The sequence below is a fragment of the Palaemon carinicauda genome, chromosome 31, assembly GCF_036898095.1.
Source record: "Palaemon carinicauda isolate YSFRI2023 chromosome 31, ASM3689809v2, whole genome shotgun sequence".
Classification (NCBI taxonomy): domain Eukaryota; kingdom Metazoa; phylum Arthropoda; class Malacostraca; order Decapoda; family Palaemonidae; genus Palaemon; species Palaemon carinicauda.
The window spans coordinates 17,240,175-17,265,241 of NC_090755.1; the positions used below are offsets into that span (position 1 = coordinate 17,240,175).

Below are 25,067 nucleotides of genomic sequence, written 5' to 3' on the forward strand. Positions count from 1 at the left end.
TATCTACACAATGCTGTACCATGTGTCTTAAAATGAACATTTGGTCAGTACACTAGCTTTTTGCAATCTTTATTCATCTCTCAGACTAGAGAGAAAAATTTATGAAAACCTCTTGAGAATGAGCAAAATTTAATGAAAAACACTTGAGAATAAGCATACAAATGTACTTTCATGACAACTGACGTAAGAGTAATGCCTCTGTAATTATTTCAATCAGTCAGGTCTCCTTTTTTATGTCATTTTCATCAACACTCCGAGCTCCCATTCACCAGGTTTTGTAATTTGTTCATTGGCTACTTTCTTCTTGGTTAGAGTAGAAGAAGTTGTTTAGCTATATGGTAAGCAGCTCTTGTAAGAGAAAGACACTCCAAAATCAAACCTTTCCTAGGCTTGGGTAGTGCCACTGTCTTGGGACTGGAGTTCCCTTGCTTGTGGGTAGACTTAGGCATGGTGTTATCTTATTTTTCCTCCTAGTCTTAAACTATAAAAACTAACAAGTAATAACATTCAGATCTTTCTTATGTAAAGAGACTATAGGCAAAAAATGTTTTATTTTGGTTGTTTATAATTATTTCCTTTCTTCACTGGGCTATATACAACTATCGGGGTTAAAGCTGCCTCGTGGGACAAATAAAAATTGAACATGTTTCTGTATCCTCCACTTTTAAACACTGGCAAATGTAATTTCATACTTCAGGCAATGCCATCTCTCCAGTCTTTAACACCATCCAACACTCCTCTCATTACTTGGGGAATCATATGAAATAAACTATAATACTGAACTTTGCTCACTGCTTCTACACTTCTGACATCACTTTAACCAAAGTTCATCGAGCAAAGCTCGTGTGGACACGGGCCTTGGATATAAAATCGATAAGGAAAAATTGGTTAGCATTGGCGTTAAATGTGAATTTTGCAAGAAATCTATAATTTACTCCATTTTTTTTAATCAAATGTTTTTACTCAAACTTTTTTTTCCATAGGTATTTTTTTACTTTAAAAGGGTTTTCCATATCCTTTTTTCTCTTGGAAATTGTAGATTTTATTGCAATAATAGATAATGGTTTCAATTTCCTACTTTTAAAATCAAGTGATCCTTGCTTATATACCACATTCAAGAATTTGCGTTATACAAATGCAATCCTATGAACAATAATGCTTGATTAAAAAATAACTTGCATCATTTACATTATTTTACATTGTTGAATTTTGTAGGGATGCAAGTATAGTTCTTAACAAATAGGGGGCATACATAGAATTGTGCAAACCTCTTATGTGCTCATAGCAATTTCCAGCTTAAACCTTCTAAGTTGCCTCAATTTAATGTATGAAAATCTTTATATAAATACTTTTATAATGAATGTTATGCCTAGGGTTAATGAAAATCATTATGAATCATTGTTTTTTATTTGGAAAAATATTCCATAAAAAATTTTACCGTTTTTATCACCCCTCCAGGCCAAGAAAGATGACATCACAACACGAGGGAAAATGCATCCAGAAGTCACGTAAAAGTTTCCCAAGCCACTTTTTTTTCCATGGTTTTTTCAAGAAAATTTCTCTGCCACTTGTTGCTGCCCATGGATATCTGTAAAAGGGAAAATCTGTTTTAAATAAGATAATGAGGATAGAAGCAAGGTAAATTGGGTACCTTGTACAATTAAAACATTTTACTATATTGGTATACTAAATTTTCTAAAATGCATGAACACTACTTTACTATTTTACATAGGATCATTAGCTCTATCTACTTGGGAAGAAGGGAAATTGCAGAATCATTATGATTTTGAAAACAATAAATAAGAAATGAAACATTTTGAGGGAGCACTTGTCAAGTTATTAAAAATTAGGTAATGTTTGTTCGTCATAAGGCTGTTCAGTATGTTGTTGCAGAGGTGGATTGGAAAAACCACAGCATGTTGCAGAGTTGGATTGCAATGACAGTCTGTTGCAGATGTGGAATGGCAGCAGCATGTTACAAGGAGATTCCAACAACAGCAGTATGTTGGAGGTGGATTGCAACAACGGCGGGATGTTGCAGAGGTGGATTGCAATGACACCAGCATGTTCCAGAGGTGGATTGCAAGAACCAAAGCATATTGCAGAGGTGGATTGCAAGAATGGTAACATATTGCAGATGTGGATTGCAATGACAGCAGCATGTTGCAAATGTGGATTGCAACAACTGTTGTGAGCTGTATTGCAACAATGGTGACATGTTGCAGAAGTGGATTGCAATGATTATAGCATTTTGCTGGATTGTGACTATGGCAGCACGTTGCATAGGTGGATTGCAACGACATCAGCATGTTGCAAATGTGGATTGCAATGACTGCATGTTGCAAATGTGGATTGCAATGACTGCATGTTGCAAAAGTGGATTGCAAGAACGGTAGCATGTTGGAGGTGGATTGCAAGAACGGTAGCATGTTGGAGGTGGATTGCAACAACAGCAACATGTTGCAGAAGTGAATTGCAATGATGGCAGCATTAAGCAGAGGTGGATTTCAACGACAACAGCAAGTTGCAGAGGTGGATTGCATAGTCAGCATGTTGCAAATGTGGATTGCAACAACTATGTTGCAGAGCTGTATTGCAACAACAGCAATATGTTGCAGAAGTGGATTGCAATGATTATAGCATGTTGCTGAATTACAATGATGGCAGCATGTTGCTGAGGGGGATTGCAATGACAGCAGCAAGTTGCGGAGGTGGATTGCAATGACGGCAGCATGTTGCGGAGGTGGATTGCAACGGCAGCAGCGTGTTGAAAAGTGTGGATTGCAACGATAGCAGCATGTTGAAGAGGTGGATTGCAATGACGGAAGCATGTTGCAGAGGTGGATTGCAACAATTGTAGCATGTTGCAGAGATGGATTGCAACAACAGCATGTTGCAGAGGTGGATTGCAATGGCAGCAGCATGTTGCAGAGGTGGATTGCAACAACAGCGACATGTTCCAGAAGTGGATTGTGACGATGGCAGCATGTTGCAGAGGTGAATTGCATAGTCAGCATGTTGCAAATGTGGATTGCAACAACTATGTTGCAGAGCTGTATTGCAACATCAGCGATACATTGCAGAAGTGGATTGCAATGATTATAGCATGTTGCTGGATTACAATGATGGCAGCATGTTGCTGAGGTGGATTGCAATGCCGGCATCATGTTGCTGAGGTGGATTGCAATGTCGGCAGCATGTTGCAGAGGTGGATTGCAACGACAACAGCAAGTTGCGGAGGTGGATTGCAATGACGGCAGCATGTTGCGGAGGTGGATTGCAACGGCAGCAGCGTGTTGAAAAGTGTGGTTTGCAACGATAGCCTGTTGAAGAGGTGGATTGCAATGCCGGAAGCATGTTGCAGAGGTGGATTGCAACGACAGCAGCATGTTGCAGAGGTGGATTGCAACGACAGCAGCATGTTGCAGAAGTGGATTGCAACGACAGCAGCATGTTGCAGATGTGGATTGCAACAATTGTAGCATGTTGCAGAGGTGGATTGCAATGGCAGCAGCAAGTTGCAGAGGTGGATTGCAATGACATCAGCATATTGCAGAGGTGGACTGCAACAGCAGCAGCGTGTTGAAAATGTGGATTGCAACGACGGAAGCATGTTATAGAGGTAGATTGCAACGACAGCAGCTTGTTGCAGAGGTGGATTGCAATGATGGCAGCATGTTAGAGGTGGATTGCAACAATTGTAGCATGTTACAGAGGTGGATTGCAATGGCAGCAGCAAGTTGCAGAGGTGGATTGCAATGACATCAGCATGTTGCAGAGGTGGACTGCAACGGCAGCAGCGTGTTGAAAATGTGGATTGCAACGACGACAGCATGTTGTAGAGGTGGATTGCAATGACAGCAGCATGTTACAAATGTGGATTGCAACAACAGTAGCATGTTTCATTAGTGGATTGCAAGGATGGCAGCATCTTGCAGAGCTGTATTGCAACAGCATGTTGCAGAGCTGTATTGCAACAGCATGTTGCAGAGCTGTATTGCAACAACAGCGACATGTTGCAGAAGTGGATTGCAATAATTATAGCATGTTGGAGTTGGATTGCGACGACGACAGCATGTTGCAGAGGTGGATTGCAATGCCGGCAGCATGTTGCTGAGGTGGATTGCAATGTCGGCAGCATGTTGCTGAGGTGGATTGCAATGTCGGCAGCATGTTGCAGAGGTGGATTGCAACGACAACAGCAAGATGCGGAGGTGGATTGCAATGACGGCACCATGTTGCGGAGGTGGATTGCAACGGCAGCAGCGTGTTGAAAAGTGTGGATTGCAACGATAGCAGCATCTTGCAGAGGTGGATTGCAACAATGGTAGCATGTTGCAGAGGTGGAATGCAACAATAGTAGCATGTTGCAGAGGTGGATTGCAATGGCAGCAGCAAGTTGCAGAGGTGGATTGCAATGACATCAGCATGTTGCAGAGGTGGACTGCAACAACGGCAGCGTGTTGAAAATGTGGATTGCAACAACGGCAGCATGTTGTAAAGGTGGATTGCAATGACAGCAGCATGTTGCAAATGTGGATTGCAACAACAGTAGTAGCATGTTTCATTAGTGGATTGCAAGGATGGCAGCATCTTGCAGAGCTGTATTGCAACAGCATGTTGCAGAGGTGGATTGCAACAATAGTAGCATGTTCCAGAAGTGATTGCAAGGATGGCAGCATGTTGCAGAGCTGTATTGCAACAACAGCAACATGTTGTAGAAGTGGATTGCAACGACAACAGCAAGATGCGGAGGTGGATTGCAATGACGGCAGCATGTTGCGGAGGTGGATTGCAACAACAGCAACATGTTGCAGAGGTGGATTGCAATGGCAGCAGCATGTTGCAGAGGTGGATTGCAATGGCAGCAGCATGTTGCAGAGGTGGATTGCAATGGCAGCAGCATGTTGCAGAGGTGGATTGCGACGACGGCAGCATGTTGCAGAGGTGGATTGCAACAACAGCAACATGTTGCAGAAGTGGATTGCATAGTCAGGAGCATGTTGCAAATGTGGATTGCAACAACTATGTTGCAGAGCTGTATTGCAACAACAGCAATATGTTGCAGAAGTGGATTGCAATGATTATAGCATGTTGCTGGATTACGATGATGGCGGCATGTTGCTGAGGTGGATTGCAATGCCGGCAGCATGTTGCGGAGGTGGATTGCAATAACGGCAACATGTTGCGGAGGTGGATTGCAATGACAACAGCAAGTTGTGGAGGTGGATTACAACGACAACAGCAAGTTGCGGAGGTGGATTGCAATGACGGCAGCATGTTGCGGAGGTGGATTGCAACGGCAGCAGCGTGTTGAAAAGTGTGGATTGCAACGATAGCAGCATGTTGAAGAGGTGGATTGCAATGACGGAAGCTTGCAGAGGTGGATTGCAATGACAGCAGCATGTTGCAGAAGTGGATTGCAACAACAGCAGCATGTTGCAGATGTGGATTGCAACAATTGTAGCATGTTGCAGAGGTGGATTGCAATGGCAGCAGCAAGTTGCAGAGGTGGATTGCAATGACATCAGCATATTGCAGAGGTGGACTGCAACGGCATCAGCGTTGAAAATGTGGATTGCAACGACGGAAGCATGTTGTAGAGGTGGATTGCATTGACAGCAGCTTGTTGCAGAGGTGGATTGCAATGACGGCAGCATGTTGCGGAGGTGGATTGCAACGGCAGCAGCGTGTTGAAAAGTGTGGATTGCAACGATAGCAGCATGTTGAAGAGGTGGATTGCAATGACGGAAGCATGTTACAGAGGTGGATTGCAATGATGGCAGCATGTTGCAGAGATGGATTGCAACAACAGCAACATGTTGCAGAAGTGGATTGCGACGATGGCAGCATGTTGCAGAGGTGAATTGCATAGTCAGCATGTTGCAAATGTGGATTGCAACAACTATGTTGCAGAGCTGTATTGCAACAACAGCGATACATTGCAGAAGTGGATTGCAATGATTATAGCATGTTGCTGGATTACTATGATGGCAGCATGTTGCTGAGGTGGATTGCAATGTCGGCAGCATGTTGCTGAGGTGGATTGCAACGACAACAGCAAGTTGCGGAGGTGGATTGGAATGACGGCAGCATGTTGCGGAGGTGGATTGCAACGGCAGCAGCGTGTTGAAAAGTGTGGATTGCAACGATAGCCTGTTGAAGAGGTGGATTGCAATGACGGAAGCATGTTGCAGAGGTGGATTGCAATGACAGCAGCATGTTGCAGAAGTGGATTGCAATGACAGCAGCATGTTGCAGATGTGGATTGCAACAATTGTAGCATGTTGCAGAGGTGGATTGCAATGGCAGCAGCAAGTTGCAGAGGTGGATTGCAATGACATCAGCATATTGCAGTGGTGGACTGCAACAGCAGCAGCGTGTTGAAAATGTGGATTGCAACGACGGAAGCATGTTATAGAGGTAGATTGCAACGACAGCAGCTTGTTGCAGAGGTGGATTGCAATGATGGCAGCATGTTAGAGGTGGATTGCAATAATTGTAGCATGTTACAGAGGTGGATTGCAATGGCAGCAGCAAGTTGTAGAGGTGGATTGCAATGACATCAGCATGTTGCAGAGGTGGACTGCAACGGCAGCAGTGTGTTGAAAATGTGGATTGCAATGACAGCAGCATGTTACAAATGTGGATTGCAACAACAGTAGCATGTTTCATTAGTGGATTGCAAGGATGGCAGCATCTTGCAGAGCTGTATTGCAACAGCATGTTGCAGAGGTGGATTGCAACAACAGTAACATGTTCCAGAAGTGATTGCAAGGATGGCAGCATGTTGCAGAGCTGTATTGCAACAACAGCGACATGTTGCAGAAGTGGATTGCAATAATTATAGCATGTTGGAGTTGGATTGCGACGACGGCAGAATGTTGCAGAGGTGGATTGCAATGCCGGCAGCATGTTGCTGAGGTGGATTGCAATGTCGGCAGCATGTTGCAGAGGTGGATTGCAACGACAACAGCAAGATGCGGAGGTGGATTGCAATGACGGCAGCATGTTGCGGAGGTGGATTGCAACGGCAGCAGCGTGTTGAAAAGTGTGGATTGCAACGATAGCAGCATCTTGCAGAGGTGGATTGCAACAATGGTAGCATGTTGCAGAGGTGGATTGCATCAATGGTAGCATGTTGCAGAGGTGGAATGCAACAATAGTAGCATGTTGCAGAGGTGGATTGCAATGGCAGCAAGTTGCAGAGGTGGATTGCAATGACATCAGCATGTTGCAGAGGTGGACTGCAACGGCAGCAGCGTGTTGAAAATGTGGATTGCAACAACGGCAGCATGTTGTAAAGGTGGATTGCAATGACAGCAGCATGTTTCATTAGTGGATTGCAAGGATGGCAGCATCTTGCAGAGCTGTATTGCAACAGCATGTTGCAGAGGTGGATTGCAACAACAGTAGCATGTTCCAGAAGTGATTGCAAGGATGGCAGCATGTTGCAGAGCTGTATTGCAACAACAGTGACATGTTGCAGAAGTGGATTGCAATAATTATAGCATGTTGGAGTTGGATTGCGACGACGGCAGCATGTTGCAGAGGTGGATTGCAACAACAGCAACATGTTGCAGAGGTGGATTGCGACGACGGCAGCATGTTGCAGAGGTGGATTGCAACAACAGCAACATGTTGCAGAAGTGGATTGCATAGTCAGGAGCATGTTGCAAATGTGGATTGCAACAACTATGTTGCAGAGCTGTATTGCAACAACAGCGATATGTTGCAGAAGTGGAATTGCAATGCCGGCAGCATCATGACGGCAGCATGTTGCGGAGGTGGATTGCAATGCCGGCAGCATCATGACGGCAGCATGTTGCGGAGGTGGATTGCAACGACAACAGCAAGTTGTGGAGGTGGATTACAACGACAACAGCAAGTTGCGGAGGTGGATGGCAGCATGTTGCGGAGGTGGATTGCAACGGCAGCAGCGTGTTGAAAAGTGTGGATTGCAACGATAGCAGCATGTTGAAGAGGTGGATTGCAATGACGGAAGCTTGCAGAGGTGGATTGCAATGACAGCAGCATGTTGCAGAAGTGGATTGCAACAACAGCAGCATGTTGCAGATGTGGATTGCAACAATTGTAGCATGTTGCAGAGGTGGATTGCAATGGCAGCAGCAAGTTGCAGAGGTGGATTGCAATGACATCAGCATATTGCAGAGGTGGACTGCAACGGCATCAGCATTGAAAGTGTGGATTGCAACGACGGAAGCATGTTGTAGAGGTGGATTGCATTGACAGCAGCTTGTTGCAAAGGTGGATTGCAATGATGGCAGCATGTTAGAGGTGGATTGCAACAATGGTAGCATGTTGCAGAGGTGGATTGCAATGGCAGCAGCAAGTTGCAGAGGTGGATTGCAATGACATCAGCATGTTGCAGAGGTGGACTGCAACGGCAGCAGCGTGTTGAAAATGTGGATTGTAACGACGGCAGCATGTTGTAGAGGTGGATTGCAATGACAGCAGCATGTTGCAGAGGTGGATTGCAAGGATGGCAGCATGTTGCAGAGCTGTATTGCAACAGCATGTTGCAGAGGTGGATTGCAACAACAGTAGCATGTTCCAGAAGTGATTGCAAGGATGGCAGCATGTTGCAGAGCTGTATTGCAACAACAGCAACATGTTGTAGAAGTGGATTGCAATAATTATAGCATGTTGGAGTTGGATTGCGACGACGGCAGCATGTTGGAGGTGGATTGCAACGACGGCGGCATGTTGCAGAGGTGGATTGCAATGGCAGCAGCATGTTGCAGAGGTGGATTACAACAACAGCGATACGTTCCAGAAGTGGATTGCGACGACGGCAGCATGTTGCAGAGGTGGATTGCAATGATGGCAGCATGTTGCAGAGGTGGATTGCAATGATGGCAGCATGTTGCCGAGGTGGATTGCATGGACAGCAGCATGTTGCAGAGGTGGATTGCAACGGCAGCAGTGTGTTGCAAATGTGGAGTGCAATGATGGCAATGTTGCAGAGGTGGATTGCAACGATGTCAGCATGTTGCAGAGGTGAATTGCAATAATGTCAGCATGTTGCAGAGGTGGATTACAATGACAGCATCATGTTGCACAGGTGGATTGCAATGATGGCAGCACATTGCAGAGGTGGATTGCAACAAAGGTAGAATGTTCCAGTAGTAGATTGAAAGGATAGCAGCATGTTGCAGAGGTGGATTGCAATGGCAGCAGTATGTTACAAATGTGGAGTGCAACAACAGGATGTTGCAGAGGTTGATTTCAGTGACGGCAGCATGTTGCAGAAGTGGATTACAATGATGGCAGCATGTTGCAGAGGTGGATTGCAAGAACCAAAGTATGTTGCAGAGGTGGATTGCTACAATGGTAGCATGTTCCAGAAGTGGATTGCAATGGAGCTATGTTGCAGAGGTGGATTGCAACAACCTTAGCATGTCCCAGAGGTGGATTGAAAGAACCAAAGCATGTTGCAGAGCTGTATGTAACAGCATGTTGCAGAGGTGGATTGCAATGTCAGCATGTTGCAGAGGTGGATTACAGCAGCAGTGTTGCAAATGTGGAGTGCAACAATGGCATGTTGCATAGGTGGATTGCAACGATGTCATGTTGCAGAGGGGGATTGCAATGACAGCAGCACATTGCAGAGGTGGATTGCAACAACGGTAGCATGTTACAGAAGTAGATTGTAAGGATGGCAGCAGTGTGTTTCAAATGTGGAGTGCAACAATGGCATGTTGCGGAGGTTGATTTCAGTGACGGTAGCATGTTCCAGAAGTGGATTGCAAGGATAGCAGCATGTTGCAGAGGTGGATTGCAATGGAGCTATGTTGCAGAGGTGGATTGCAACGACATTAGCATGTCCCAGAGGTGGATTGAAAGAACCAAAGCATGTTGCAGAGGTGGATTGCAAGAACCAAAGCATGTTGCAGAGGTGGATTGCAAGAATGGTAGCGTGTTGCAGAGCTGTATGTAACAGCATGTTGCAGAGGTGGATTGCAACAACAGCAGCATGTTGCAGAGGTGGATTGCAACGTCTGCATGTTGCAGAGGTGGATTGCAATGGCAGCAGCATGTTGCAGAGGTTGATTGGAATGACAGCATCATGTTGCAAATGTTGATTGCAATGATGCCATGTTGCAAATGTTGATTGCAATGACAGCAGCATGTTGCAGAGGTGGATTGCAATGACAGCAGCATGTTGCAGAGGTGGATTGCAATGTCAGCATGTTGCAGAGGTGGATTACAGCAGCAGTGTTGCAAATGTGGAGTGCAACAATGGCATGTTGCATAGGTGGATTGCAACGATGTCATGTTGCACAGGTGGATTGCAATGATGGCAGCACATTGCAGAGGTGGATTGCAACAATGGTAGAATGTTCCAGTAGTAGATTGAAAGGATAGCAGCATGTTGCAGAGGTGGATTGCAATGGCAGCAGCATGTTGCAATTGTGGAGTGCAACAACAGGATGTTGCAGAGGTTGCTTTCAGTGACGGCAGCATGTTGCAGAGGTGGATTGCAAGAACCAAAGTATGTTGCAGAGGTGGATTGCTACAACGGTAGCATGTTCCAGAAGTGGATTGCAAGGATAGCAGCATGTTGCAGAGGTGGATTGCAATGGAGCTATGTTGCAGAGGTGGATTGCAACAACCTTAGCATGTCCCAGAGGTGGATTGAAAGAACCAAAGCATGTTGCAGAGGTGGATTGCAAGAATGGTAGCATGTTGCAGAGCTGTATGTAACAGTATGTTGCAGAGGTGGATTGCAATGACAGCAGCATGTTGCAGAGGTGGATTGCAATGCCAGCATGTTGCAGAGGTGGATTACAGCAGCAGTGTTGCAAATGTGGAGTGCAACAATGGCATGTTGCATAGGTGGATTGCAACGATGTCATGTTGCAGAGGGGGATTGCAATGACAGCAGCACATTGCAGAGGAAGATTGCAACAACGGTAGCATGTTACAGAAGTAGATTGTAAGGATGGCAGCAGTGTGTTTCAAATGTTTCGTGCAACAATGGCATGTTGCGGAGGTTGATTGCAATGATGGCAGCATGTTTCAAAGTGGATTGCAAGGATGGCAGCATGTTGCAGAGATGGATTGCAATGATGGCAGCATATTGCAGATGGATTGCAACAATGGCAGCATGTTTCAGGTGGATTGCAACGTCTGCATGTTGCAGAGGTGGATTGCAATGGCAGCAGCATGTTGCAGAGGTGGATTGGAATGACAGCATCATGTTGCAGATGTGGATTTCAATGATGGCAGCATGTTGCAGAGGTGGATTGCAACGATGGCAGCGTTTTGCAGAGGTGGATTGCAATGGCAGCAGCATGTTGCAAATGTTGATTGCAATGATGCCATGTTGCAAATGTTGATTGCAATGACAGCAGCAAGTTGCAGAGGTGGATTGCAACAACGGCAGCATGTTGCAGAGGTGGATTGTAACAACGGCAGCATGTTGCAGAGGTGGATTGCAACAACGGCAGCATGTTGCAGAGGTGGATTGCAACGACGGCATGTTGCAGAGGTTGATTGCAACGACGGCATGTTGTAGAGGTTGATTACAATGACAGCATTATGTTGCAGAGGTTGATTGCAATGATGGCATTATGTTGCAGAGGTTGATTGCAATGATGGCATTATGTTGCAGAGGTTGATTGCAATGACGGCATTATGTTGCAGAGGTTGATTGCAATGACAGCACTGTTGCAGAGGTTGATTGCAACAACGGCAGCATGTTGCAGAGAGGTGGATTGCAACTATGATGTGTTGCAGAGGTGGATTGCAACAATAGCAGCATGTTGCAGGGGTGGATTGCAACAATAGCAGCATGTTGCAGAGGTGGATTGCAACAATAGCAGCATGTTGCAGAGGTGGATTGCAATGATGGCAGAAGTTGATTGCAATTATTTCAGCATTTTGCAGGTGGAGTGCAATGGTGGCAGCATGTTACAAACTGGATTGCAATGACAGCATGGTGCAGAGGTGGATTGCAAGAACCAAAGCATGTTGCAGAGGTAGATTGCAAGAACCAAGCATGTTGCAGAGCTGTATTGCAACAGCAGCAGTATGTTGCAGAAGTGGATTGTGTCAACAGTGTGTTGCAGGTGGATTGCAATGATGGCAGCATCTTGCAGAGGTGGATTGCAACGACAGCAGCATGTTGCAGAGGTGGATTACAACATGTTGCAGAGGTTGGTTTCAATGACGGCAGCATGTTGCAGAGGTGGATTGCAATGACGACAGCATGTTGCAGAGGTGGATTACAGCATCATGTTGCAGAGGTGGATTGTAACGACGACATGTTGTATTGGTGGATTGCAACAATGGCATCATGTTGCAGAGGTTGATTGCAATGACAGCATGTTGCATAGGTTGATTGCAATGACAGCATGTTGCAGAGGTGGATTGCAATGATGGCAGCATTGTTGCAGAGGTGGTTTGCAACTATGACATGTTGCAGGTGGATTGCAATGACTGCAGAATGTTGCAGAGGTGCATTGCAACAATGGCAGCATGTTTCTGAGGTGGATTGCAATGATAGCAGCGTGCTGCAGAGCTGGATTGCAACATGCTGCCATCGTTGCAATCCACCTCTTCAACATGCTGCCATCGTTGCAATCCACCTCAACATGCTGCCATCGTTGCAATCCACCTCTTCAACAAGCTTCTGTCGTTGCAATCCACCTCAACATTCTCCCATTGTTGCAATCTACCTCAACATCACCATCATTGTAACCCCCTCTGCAACATGCTGTAGTTATAGCAATCAACCTCTGCAACATGCTGCTGTCGTTGCAAGCCACCTCTTAAACATGCTGCCATTATTGCAATCCACCTCTACAACATGCTGTCGTCGTTGCAATCCACCTCTTAATGTCATTGCAATCTACCTCTGCAATATGCTGCAATTGTTGCAAACCACCTCTGCTACATGCTGTAGATGTTTTTGCAATCCACCTCTGCAACATTGTTGGCATTGCAATCAACCCCTGCAACACCGTGCCATCTTTGCAATAAGTCTCTGCAACAAGCTGCCGTCCTTGTTTCAATCCACCTCAACATGCTGCCGTCATTACAATCCACCTCTGCAACATGCTGCTATCATTACAATCCACCTCTGCAACATGCTGCTATCATTACAATCCACCTCTGCAACATGCTGCTATCATTGAAATCCATCTCTGCAACATGCTGATGTTGCAATAGTTGTAACATGCTGATGTTGCAATAGCTGCAACATGCTGATGTTACAATAGTTGCAACATGCTGTTGTTGCAATAAAGCTCTGCAACATCTGTTGTTGGATTTGTCATCATTGCAATCTACCTCTGCAAAATGCTGCTGTCATTGCAATCCACCTCTTCAACATGCTGCCGACATTGCAATCCACCTCTTCAACAAGCTGCCATCGTTACAATCCACCTCTTCAACATGCCTCAGTCTTTGAAATTTACCTCTGCAACATTTTTCTGCCATTGCAATCTACCTCTGCAACATGCTGCTGTCATTGCAATCCACCTCTGCAATATGCTCTAGTTGTTGTTGCAATCCATCTCAAGCATTCTGCCGTCATTGCGATCCAGCTCTGCAACATTCTTCCGCCATTGCAACCCACCTCTGCAACATGCTGCCGTCATTGCAATCCATCTCTGCAACACGCTGCCGTCATTGCAATCCATCTCTGCAACACGCTGCCGTCGTTGCAATCCACCTATATAGGGAAATAATTGTGAGGTAGTCAAAATCCAGGAAGCCACACCTGACTAGTGAAAAGACAAAACTATCTGCTTCTGATCTGTGGGGAGATGGGAAAATGTATAAAGTTTTAATAAATATTCTGTATTTCAATAAATATTGCCCAATATCCAGATATATGCTGAATACCACACTAATAAATACTTTCTTAATTCTACCTAGACAATAGTTAAATATCTTCAGATGTCAACAAGTGTTGCAGCCTGAAGACTCGGCTTTGTAATTTCTCTTGTTACTCAGTGGCATAAGAAGGACAATTGCTATTTCAGGACATACTTCAGTAAATACGATATCGCCAATGGTACAAGAGGGGGAAGACTTTTCTGAACAACAAAGGGGGATAGCCAACTGAAATAGAAATGGTGTATATGCCTGACTATTAGAATTTACTGCATACCTAGTAAAACGAGCAGTATGGTACTGTCATGGAAGATCTGAATGCATAGCAGTCAAAATTATGAAAAATCTTGTGCAATATGCATAACGAACTAACTGAACGATGATACCAGAGATTAATATCTAGATCATCTCCTTCTACGCCTATTGACGCAAAGGGCCTGTTAGATTTCGCCAGTTGTCTCGATCTTGATGAATTGATTTAAAAGTTCAATAACTTCACTCTTCATAGCCTTGTAAAGTTAAAGGTGTCTGGTTTCAGTTCCAGTTTCATCGGTAAACAGCTTAAACTCATGGTCCAAGGCTGGGATTGATCTGCTGCCAAGCGAATGCTAGACAAACACGTTCCAACTGTACTAGCCACGAATAAGAAATTTGATAACTCCAGCTGCTTGATATTTTTATTTCTTGGACATGGATTTGAAGACCAGGTAAGTAAACAATACTCAACACATGGTAGAATGAAAGAATTAAAACACTTCAGAATACATTAATCAACGAAAATTAAAATCTTAAGACTTTCTCATTATGCCAATTTTTGGTGCCACTGAAGACTATAGTAAATTTACAATAAAAATCTTGCCTAAAATCTTGGTCATACTAAACATTGATGTTTTTTTTTTTTAACTTAACATCCATATCTTGGAAACTCAATTGGTCTAAGGACCTATTATCCTTGATTGATTGATTTATTTGAAGTTCTCTGGCATCCTGACATCGAAGGTCATTGACGCCGATATTGTTTATTATAAATAAAGATTAAAATAATATTCAATTAAAACCAGAGAAGTAAATGTTATAAAAAATAAATAGCATAAGAAGACCTGCTTCCGATATAAATTTAAAAATGCCACCGACATTGTACGACACATCATGTCCAAGGATCTTGGCAAGGATGAACCTGCCATCTTCACCACAAGCCTCGAACAGATATCTATTTCTTTCAGACTAGTAATCATACCGACTTCATGCTGCATAATTTGCACCATGCATTAAGTTTTAGCTAGATCTACATTCAAGATATGGAAATGAAGCAAAGAGAGCAGCATTTTACCTGCATGGGCAAAACTGTTTGTGTACTGTATTGCCTATAATAAGAAACGTAATAGACCAAGAGCACTACCCCCGAGGAACGAGGAACACCAGATATAACATTCCTATGTGTCCATCAACAACTCTGCAATATATTACTAGAGAATCCGTATTGATGCAAAGAAAAGACCCACTTTCTCTCAACTTTTTGATTTTAAAAACAAGGGCCTCATGATTAACAAGGTCAAAGACAGCACTAAAATAAAGGCCAATAATACAAAATTCCTGACCAATGGTGTACAGAAGTCCTATGATTGTGGAGATAATAAGAAGGGCACCACATGCATCAAGGCCTTTAAGAAACTCTGTTCCCTAGTTTGCAATTTGGCTATTTGCCAAAAGGCATTATAAACTTTATAATCCAGCCGAGTTTCCTCAACTGGCTTATTATAGAGTACAAAACGGATTTTGAGCGAAGCGAAAAATCTATTTTTGGGTGAGATAGCCATGACGTCCTGATGGAAGGTTCCTTCAGTAGCTTCCTGGGGTATATTTAACTACAGTGGATATTCCCAGAGAATTAAACTAAATGTTATCACAGAATTCTAACTTCTGGTGCGAGTACCCTAAAGGTTTCCCTCTAGGATATCGTATATCAACAGGGGACGCATGTATTAACACGCCACATAGCTATCTGCTAAGTTAACACTTTGATATGGAAAGGTGCCTGAGTAACTGAGGAGCCGTTCCAAAGTTACTCTCATCCGTGGCTGCTTTTGGTACTTGAGACGTAAACAAACGGGCGCCATTGCTAAATGACGTCACGTCCGTCCTCATCCTGAGCTCAGCTTCTGCTAATCTCTGCGATACAGTAGGTCAGGGAGGGGCCTGAAAGGCTGAACTAGAATAGACGGGAGGGTCCATCAGGACGTCATGGCTATCTCACCCAAAAATAGATTTTTCGCTTCACTCAAAATCCGTTTTTTGGGCTCAAGCCATGACGTCCTGATGGAAGTGTACCAGAGAATTAATGTATCGTGGAATTTTTCCCCTTTTAATCCAACTGCCAAGGGCTTCGAACAGTATTGTAGAACATGTCCTTACCAGAGATTTTATGATGAACTAGCTTCTTGCCCCCCTGGCAGGGAAGTCCTGGTGGACAATAGGAACATCTCGAAGCGATCATTGAAGAGCTACTCACCCGGCGGAGAGTTCACGCTGGACTCGGAGACAAGACAAAGGTTAATATTCGGGTAGGAATATTATCGAGCATAGGTAAGTAAATAACATTTACTACTCCCCCTGGAGGAGAGATCGTTCTGGTCTCGGAGACAGGACAAAGGTTAATATTCGAATAGGAATATTATCAAGGAATGAGTGAGCATATAACATAATTACTTATATTATTCTTCTCGATCTTCAGGAAAAAGGGTAAATGAAACTATAACAATCGTATATTTCTTGATAAAGAATAGGAGCGAAGAGAGACGCACATGGAATAAAATAGACATTTTATTTTTAGGATTGCAGATCATTATGGCAGTAATTACAATAATGAATATAGAGTTTATTTACAATAATAAAGAATAATGTACATAGAAAATAAAGACGGTAATCTTGATTCTGAAAAGAAAATTTACTTTTTAGAAACACAAGTTCCAGCCAGTCTTTTTTAAAATTCAAAGAAAAACACATCATGTGGCACTCATGTAAAGTCTATGACATTTCACCTTGGTAAGAACAGTCTATTAGAAACACTAAGTGTCCATTAAATCACTATGTATCACAAAAGGGTCAACACAGGCACCCGTAGAGTTAAAGTCCCAAGTAACTCGCTGTTCTATGCAGAGTTAAGCAGCAGGTTTCATAACACTACCTGCAGCTACCACGAAATGCTTCACTTCGTCCTATAGCCAATTTATTCGCGATGACAAGCGATATTAGCATCAAGCTTGCTCTCCTGTAGACATACAATTATGGGGGAATGCTTGTGAATTAAGAGCTCAAGTTCTTCATATTTGGGTCTCAAACCCTGACAATTCCATTGCAAAATGGATGAAAAAACTGTATTAATTTTCTGGAAGACATCTTTGAGGAGGTCTTCTCATTGACAGTTTTTGATTTGACAATATTTTCTGTAGGCTTCTTAAGTGTGGGTCTTGATAAGTTAGGTTTTATATTAGCCTTTTCAGTGTTGTTCTTGTGGGGGATGGTGGACCTCAACTTGAATTTTTGATTGATTCAAGAAGTTTCCCTGTTGATCTGAAATATCAACAGGCAGAACATCATATTTATTTGATGTCATAACTTTGGTGTTTTTAATGGATGGGGGTGTGAGAGATGATGGTCTCTTTTCCTACTGACAGGTGGAATTTTTTAGGTTTTGGTGTTTTTCCCACTACAGGTGCACCTGATAACTCTGTTTAATGTGGAATCAAATCAGGCAAAGATATAGCTGGAGAGAGGTTAGTATTATACTTTATAGTGGGGGACAAAGGTTTATTAGAGGTGAGCAAAGCCTTACGTGATATTCTTGCCCTATCCTCTAGAATTCTATCAGAAGATGGCGAATTTCTTTTATGGGGAATAGAGGCAGTAATAGGTGGGTTGGATGTCTCCTGCTTCATTTTTCCTCCTGATTTCAATACCTTTGCATAACTTGCTGATTTACTCAATAGTATCTTGGTATGCCCCACACTTATGTGTTTGATACTCAATTTATTGAGAGCAGCCTCTTCCAACTTATATTGGTGGCAGCTCCTGTCAGTAGATTTATCATTTAAATTGCAGTTTATACAATTGACCTCTAGTGAACATTCTCCATGGTAAACATTGGAGTAAGTACTACACATTTTATCATTCTTGCAAACTTTAGAAAGTATAACTGAATGAACTTCTGATTTGGCACTTATGAGGAAACTGTTCTTGCCGAACCGAGATATATCTCCTGGTGCGATGGTACCTACTTTCTTTTCAAGAAATTTACACTTAAAATAATTTCCACTACTCCCCCTTTTGAATGAGCAGCAAGCCTCTTTGGTGGTTTTGGCTTTCTCTGGGAGGGTACAACTACCTCTATACCTTTATCAATCCAATCTGCAGGTTTGTATACATCTAGATCCTTAGGTACCCGATCGCAAAGAGCACCCTTTAAGTTCAAATTATTTATTTTAATATTCATTATATTACTGATTGCATTGAATGCTCCATCATGGTTATCAAATAATATCCATGAATCCCATTTGTCACCTTCAAGCCTCATTCTAATTTCCCTGATGTGACCATAACATTGAAATGATTTGTACAGCACATCATAATTGGTTTCTATGGGAATCTGAGTAACATGAAGGATTCGGAAATACTCCACGTCACCCAAATTACTTTGTTTTTGAACATTAGTAGAATGGTCCTTTAGAGTTTTCAGGTCTTCAACAGAGGGGTTAGTTTTTGAAATGGCAGCAAGCCGGGTTATCCACCTCTTATCGGAGGATATCAGTCCTCCTATCCCATGTGGCTCAACACGAGAAGAGGCTTCGCTTCAGCGGGGACCAGTCCTCTATTAGAGCCCTCTTAATGAGAGAATGCCTTGATGAAGTCATTGAGCTTCAGCACGGCATTTCATTCCCGTGCTGAATCTTGGTGACGGGCAAGAGGGCTCTCGAACTTGGGGAAATTGCTCCCCCAGTTCGAATCTAAATCTCTCTCTTTCATCTTTTTTTTCCTCTTCATATGGCTTCAACCTTCTCCTAATATTATAAACTTTCCTTCATGTTGCTGTCCCAACCCTATGAGTAAAATTTCCCATATGTATGTGTATATATTTACATATATGTGTATTTTTTTTTTTTTTTTTTTTTATGGCATGGATGTTTCTACATCCGTTATTGCCACTTGGGCGGATGTTTATACATCCAGTATTGCTGCCTGCTTTGATGAATGGGAAAGGTGTCACGGTTGGGAGGTGTTTGTGCTCAAAGCTATATGTGAGAGTATTGGATGATCTCAGCCATCCCGAAGATGGTTTGGACCTTTTTGGCGGAACTATTCTCAAGTGTTGGGTCTTCGGAATCCAGGGGGATCCAACGCTTGGGGTAGGACTCTCGGCTTTTGGCCGGAAGCCCGTCATTACAGATATGGGGAGGATGATTCCATAGTTTCTTGGTCTCAGTCCTAACAGGCGGGTTCAGCTTACACCTATGCCTCTATATCTGTTTTGATGCTATCCTTCGGGTAGGGTATGGAGTGGACCATCTGGGAAGTATACTCTCACTGTGCCGGTAGTGGAGAGTGTAAATTTCCTTCCCAACATGTGATGCCTTAATGTTCTCAAGCAGGTAAATCAAACTTCAAAAAATCACTCTTCTCTCTTCTTTTTTATGATGGATTCTTGTGAAAATGACCCCACCTCCCCTGGATATGCTGACTCGCCCCCGGCACTGTTGACGACCTCTGGCAATTCATTTAAAGAAAACTCCGTTGACGACGTAGGAACTAAAAAGGACTATTCTTTAAACACTCGGAAAAAGGGTAATTTGGGCAACACAGGAAAATTGAATGTCCTGCACATTACCCAAATCCCATTAGAAACTAATTATGATATGTTACATAAAATATTTGAGTGTTATGGATTAATAAAAGAAATTAGAATGAAACTTCAAGATGATAATTGGGAATCTTGGTTATCATTTAATTGTCATGAGGAAGCATTTAATGCAAGCCGTAATATTGTTCATATTAAAGTAGGTAATATGAGTGTTAAGTGTGCTCTGTGTGATGGGGCACCTAAAGATCTGGATGTCTACAGACCAGCAGACTGGGCTGATAAAGATATAGAGGCAGATATGCCATCCCAAAGAAAGCCAAAACCACCAATGTGGCTTCTTGCTCAATCTGTAGGAGGTACGGAAAATTATTTCAAGGTCTGCAAATTTCTTCAGAGGAAGGTAGGTACGATCGCACCTGGAGATATATCTCGATTCGGTAAGAAAAGTTACCTGATAAAGGCCAAGTCATATACACAGTCTGTTATACTGTCCAATTTGAAGACAGTAAATGATATAAAATTGGACATCAAACCCCATCTAAACTTTAGCTATGGAAGGGGAGTGGTTTTTAATAGGGATCTGTATGAATTTACTGAAGAAGAGATATTGACTATGTGTCCTCTATCAGTGTGGAAAGTACATAAAGTACCTGGAACATCAATGATTGTTCTTACTTTCCAGGATGCCGATGTACCTTCCCACATAGACATAGAAAATGAAAGGATCAGAGTTCAACCTTTCAAGCAAAAGCCACTGCAATGTTATAATTGCTTTAAATTTGGACATCCTTCCAAAGTTTGCAATAGTGAAAGAATTTGTAATACTTGCTCCAATATTTACCATGGGGAATGTACATTTGAGGCAAGGTGCTTAAACTGCAACTCTAATCATAAATCTAATGATAGGAGCTGCCAGTTTTATAAGTTAGAAGAGGCTGCCCTCAATAAATCAATTATTGAACATGTAAGCGTGGGGCATGCCAAGAGATTATTAAATAAATCTAACACTTATGCAAAGACATTAAAAACAGGAGAAAAAGTTCCTCGGGAATCATCTCGCCCACCTACTACTGTAGGTAGTTCTCAAAAAAGGAATTCACCATCTATAGATAAAGTGCTGCATAAGACAAGAATATCCCCTCCTAAAGATTTATCATTGAGTATCAACCAAAAGACATTGCCCACCACTATCAAACCTTTGTCCCCCATTACAAAGGATAGTACTAACCTCTCCCAGGCCATATCCTTGCCTGATTTAATGGAGATTCCACCTGACACCAAGTTATCAGGTGTACCTGTAGTGGGGAAGGTACAAAAACCTGGTAACTCACAACCTACTAATCGTAAAAGAGAGAGACCTCCATCTCTCTCACCCCCTTCCATAAGAAATACTAGAATTATGACATCAAATAAATATGATGTTTTGTCTGTTGATGTTGCCGATCAACCAGAAGATAATTTAAATAAATCAGAAATTCAAGTTGAGGTCCACCATCCCCCTCAACAAATAGATAAAAAAGATACAAAGAAAAACACCAACGTAAAACCCAACGTAACAAGACCACCTCTGAAGAAACCTACAGGTAATAATGTTAGATTAAAAACTGCTAATGGGAAGACCTCATCCAAGATGTCTTCCTGAAATAATCCATAGTTTTCTCCTCCATTTTGCAATGGAACTGTCAGGGTTTGAGGGCGAAATATGAAGAACTTAAGCTCCTAATTCATGAACATTCCCCCATAATTGTATGTCTACAGGAAAGTATGCTTGATTCTAACACTCCTAGTCCTCGAGAGTATGTTAGCTATAGAACACCATATAATCAACAAGCAGGGAGCCATGGCGGAAGTCTCATGTACATTCGTCGAGATGTTCCCCAAATACCCATGTCTATACGTACAACCCTGCAGGCAGTTGTTGTACAAATTGATATAGGGAGAAAATATACAATATGCTCTCTGTACTTACCTCCAAATGATAATATTTTATATGATGATTTAGTAGAGGTCATTCAACAACTCCCTCAACCTTTTCTCTTACTGGGAGATATGAATGGTAGACATCCTTTATGGGGTGATATTTTAGCAAACACAAGGGGCAATATTATCTCATCAATTGTGGAGAATGAGGATGTGGGACTCCTTAATACAGGAGAGCCCACACACTTCCATGTTCAGACAGGTACTTTGTCATGCATTGACCTTTCAATTGCAAGCTCTAACTGCCTTCTTGATTTTGATTGGAGGACATTAGATGATTGCCATACTAGTGATCATGCACCAATCATTATAAACACCAACAAGGGTCCGCCTTTGCAAAGATCGCCACGTTGGAATCTAGACAAGGCAGACTGGGTTAAATTTTCCGAGCTAAGTGAAATCGAAGGGAGAGCAGAACAGTTTGAAAGTGTTGATGATGCCATAGACCTACTGAATGGAACTCTTCATACAGCAGGAGTCTATTCAATTCCAAAAACAACAGGGTTATTCAAACGACGACCAGTCCCGTGGTGGTCTTCAGAACTAACTGCACTCCACAGAGCCACAAGAAGATCTCTAACACGATTGCGTAGACGCAGAACTGATGAGAATTTAACTATGTACAAGAAATGTAGAGCACAGTTCCGTCGTGCCATGAAAGAAGCAAGACGCCAGTCATGGATGTCTTTTGTTTCCTCCATTAACAGTAGAACACCACCATCTTCTGTGTGGAGGAAAGTAAAAAAGATAGCTGGCAAATTCACCCCCAACCCACCACCAGTATTGAAGGTGAATGGCCAGTATGTAACTGAAGCAAATGAAGTTAGCAACGCCCTGGCTAATCATTTTTCAAATGTATCCAGCAAGTGTGAAGGAGCCCCTGGTCACCAGTATAGGAGCACTGAAGAAAAGAAAATTTTAAATTTTGCAACAAGAAGGGAAGAGTCGTATAATTCTCCTTTCACTGAAAGAGAATTTGATTCCGCACTTGCTCATTGCAACGATACAGCCCCTGGACCCGATGGAATTCCATGTGCAATGATTAAACATGTCCATTTTAATACAAAGCTATTTATTTTAAGCATTATTAATAGAATATGGCATGATCATAGTTACCCAAGTGTTTGGGAACTAGCCATTATTTTAGCTTTTTTAAAACCCGGTAAAGACAAGTTTTTAGCAGCAAACTATCGTCCTATTGCATTGACATCTTGTTTATGTAAAATCATGGAGAAGATGGTCAATGCAAGACTGATATGGTACCTTGAAAAGAAAGGTATTTTATCACCGATTCAATGTGGATTCCGAAAAATGCACTCAACGACTGATGTGTTGATACGACTTGAGTCTTCTATTTGTGAAGCCTTTGCTTCCAAACAGCACCATGTTACAGTATTTTTTGACCTTGAAAAGGCATATGATACCACATGGAAATATGGTATTCTTAAAACCATTCATGAATTGGGATTGAGAGGAGAGCTGCCACTATTTATTCAGGCATTTCTTTCACGTAGAGTTTTTCAAGTGAGAGTGGGGGAAACTCTATCAGAGAGTAAGTGCCAGGAAGAAGGAGTTCCTCAGGGTAGTGTGCTGAGTGTAACCCTTTTTGCACTAGCAATTAATGGGATATCCTCAGCCATTCCCCAGGATGTTCTCTCAACATTATTTGTGGATGATCACTCAATATCATTTGCTGGCACTAGAATGGCAATGGTTGAGAGAAAAATCCAACTCTCTATTGATAAAATTATCCAGTGGGCTGACATGAATGGATTTAAGTTCTCGACAAGTAAAACTACCATTGTCCATTTTTGTCGTATCCGGGGAGTACATCCAGACCCGGATATATACATTAAAGGTCAACGGATACCATGTGTATCGGAAACCAAATTTTTAGGTTTGATATTTGACTGTAAACTTACATGGGTTTCTCACCTAAAAGCGCTAAAAGCTAAATGTGTTGAAGCTCTGAATATCTTGAAAGTATTGTCCCATACATAATGGGGGGCAGACCGCAATACTATTTTAAAATTATACAAGGCCTTGATTTTTTCCAAAATTAGTTATGGTTGTGAGGTATATTCTTCAGCCACCCCAAGCCGGTTAAAAATATTAGATTCGATACATCATGCAGGTATTAGATTGTCTACTGGAGCTTTTAAAACCTCGCCTATCCCAAGTCTCCTTGTTGATGCTGGAGAGTTACCTCTAGACCTTTACCGAATGTCTTCCATTCTTCGGTATTGGTTTAGATTGCAAAGACTCCCTAACTCTCTAGCCTTTCAGACTGCAAGCCTTGTAAGACAAGCATCATACTTTGAGTTGCACCCAAAATCTCCTCAACCTTATGGCTTTCGGGTGAAACAATTATTAAATAGTCTGGATATAATTAGAAATAAGGTACTTCCATTCAAGGTATCATCAACGCCTCCATGGAAGTTACCAGAGATATCTTTTTGTAAATATTTTATTGGAGATAAGAAGAATATGTCAGACATAGAAGCCAGGTCTCTTTTTAATGAACATGTTAAAGAACATAGAGGATCAACTTTTATCTATACTGATGGCTCCAAATCTGATGCTGGCGTTGGATTTGGAGTACATAGTAATGGTTTTAATTGTAGAGGTGCACTTCCTCTGACCGCTTCCATATTTACTGCCGAACTGTATGGCATATTAACCGCTATTGAGAAAATAGCATTGGAGAAGGAGGGTAATTTTACAATTTTTAGTGATGCAAGGAGTGTCCTTCAAGCTATGGAAGTTTTTAATTCTAATAACCCTCTAGTTTTAAAGATTTTAGAATGGCTTTTCCTTATTGGACGGAGAGGTATAACAGTTCAATTTTGTTGGGTTCCAGCACATGTAGGTGTGTCCGGGAATGAGAAGGCAGATTCACTGGCTAAGGAGGCTGCATCCGAGTTGCTGCCAAGAAGGTATACCATTCCCTGTGATGATTTCTTACCTGACATCAAGAAATTGGTTTGCAATAAATGGCAACAGCAATGGGATAGTCAAGATGGCAATAAAATGCGAGAGATAACAAATGACATATCTCCTTGGAAGTATAATATGATGCCCCGAAAATGGGAGACGTCTCTTTGTCGTCTCCGTATTGGTCACACTCGGTTGACACATGAGTTTCTGCTGAAGGGCCAACACCAATCGTATTGTGACGACTGTTTAGTACCTCTAACAGTAAGGCATTTGTTGACCGAATGCTCCAATTATAACATCTTGCGGAATAGATATTTGTTTGAGGCTCGAGGTGAGGGTGGCAGGTTCATCCTTGCCAAGATTCTTGGAAATGATGTGTCCTACCATGCAAGTGGCATTTTTAGATTTCTTTCAGAAGCAGGTCTTCTGAAAA

The 25,067-nt window shown here is 42.5% G+C and overlaps 2 long non-coding RNA genes across 2 annotated transcripts in view; one reads left to right on the forward strand and one right to left on the reverse strand.

Annotated features, from left to right (window-relative positions):
• Positions 1-1,388: 1,388 nt before the first annotated feature.
• The window catches only part of LOC137624895 (uncharacterized), a 227,285-nt gene continuing 203,606 nt past the window's right edge, over positions 1,389-25,067 (reverse strand). The window contains exon 2 of the long non-coding RNA XR_011040782.1: positions 1,389-1,588. This is a non-coding gene — a long non-coding RNA (uncharacterized lncRNA). The remainder of the gene's footprint in view (positions 1,589-25,067) is intronic.
• On the forward strand, positions 1,500-2,026 carry LOC137624894 (uncharacterized). Its single transcript, XR_011040781.1, has 2 exons — positions 1,500-1,638; positions 1,955-2,026. It is a non-coding gene; the product is annotated as an uncharacterized lncRNA (long non-coding RNA).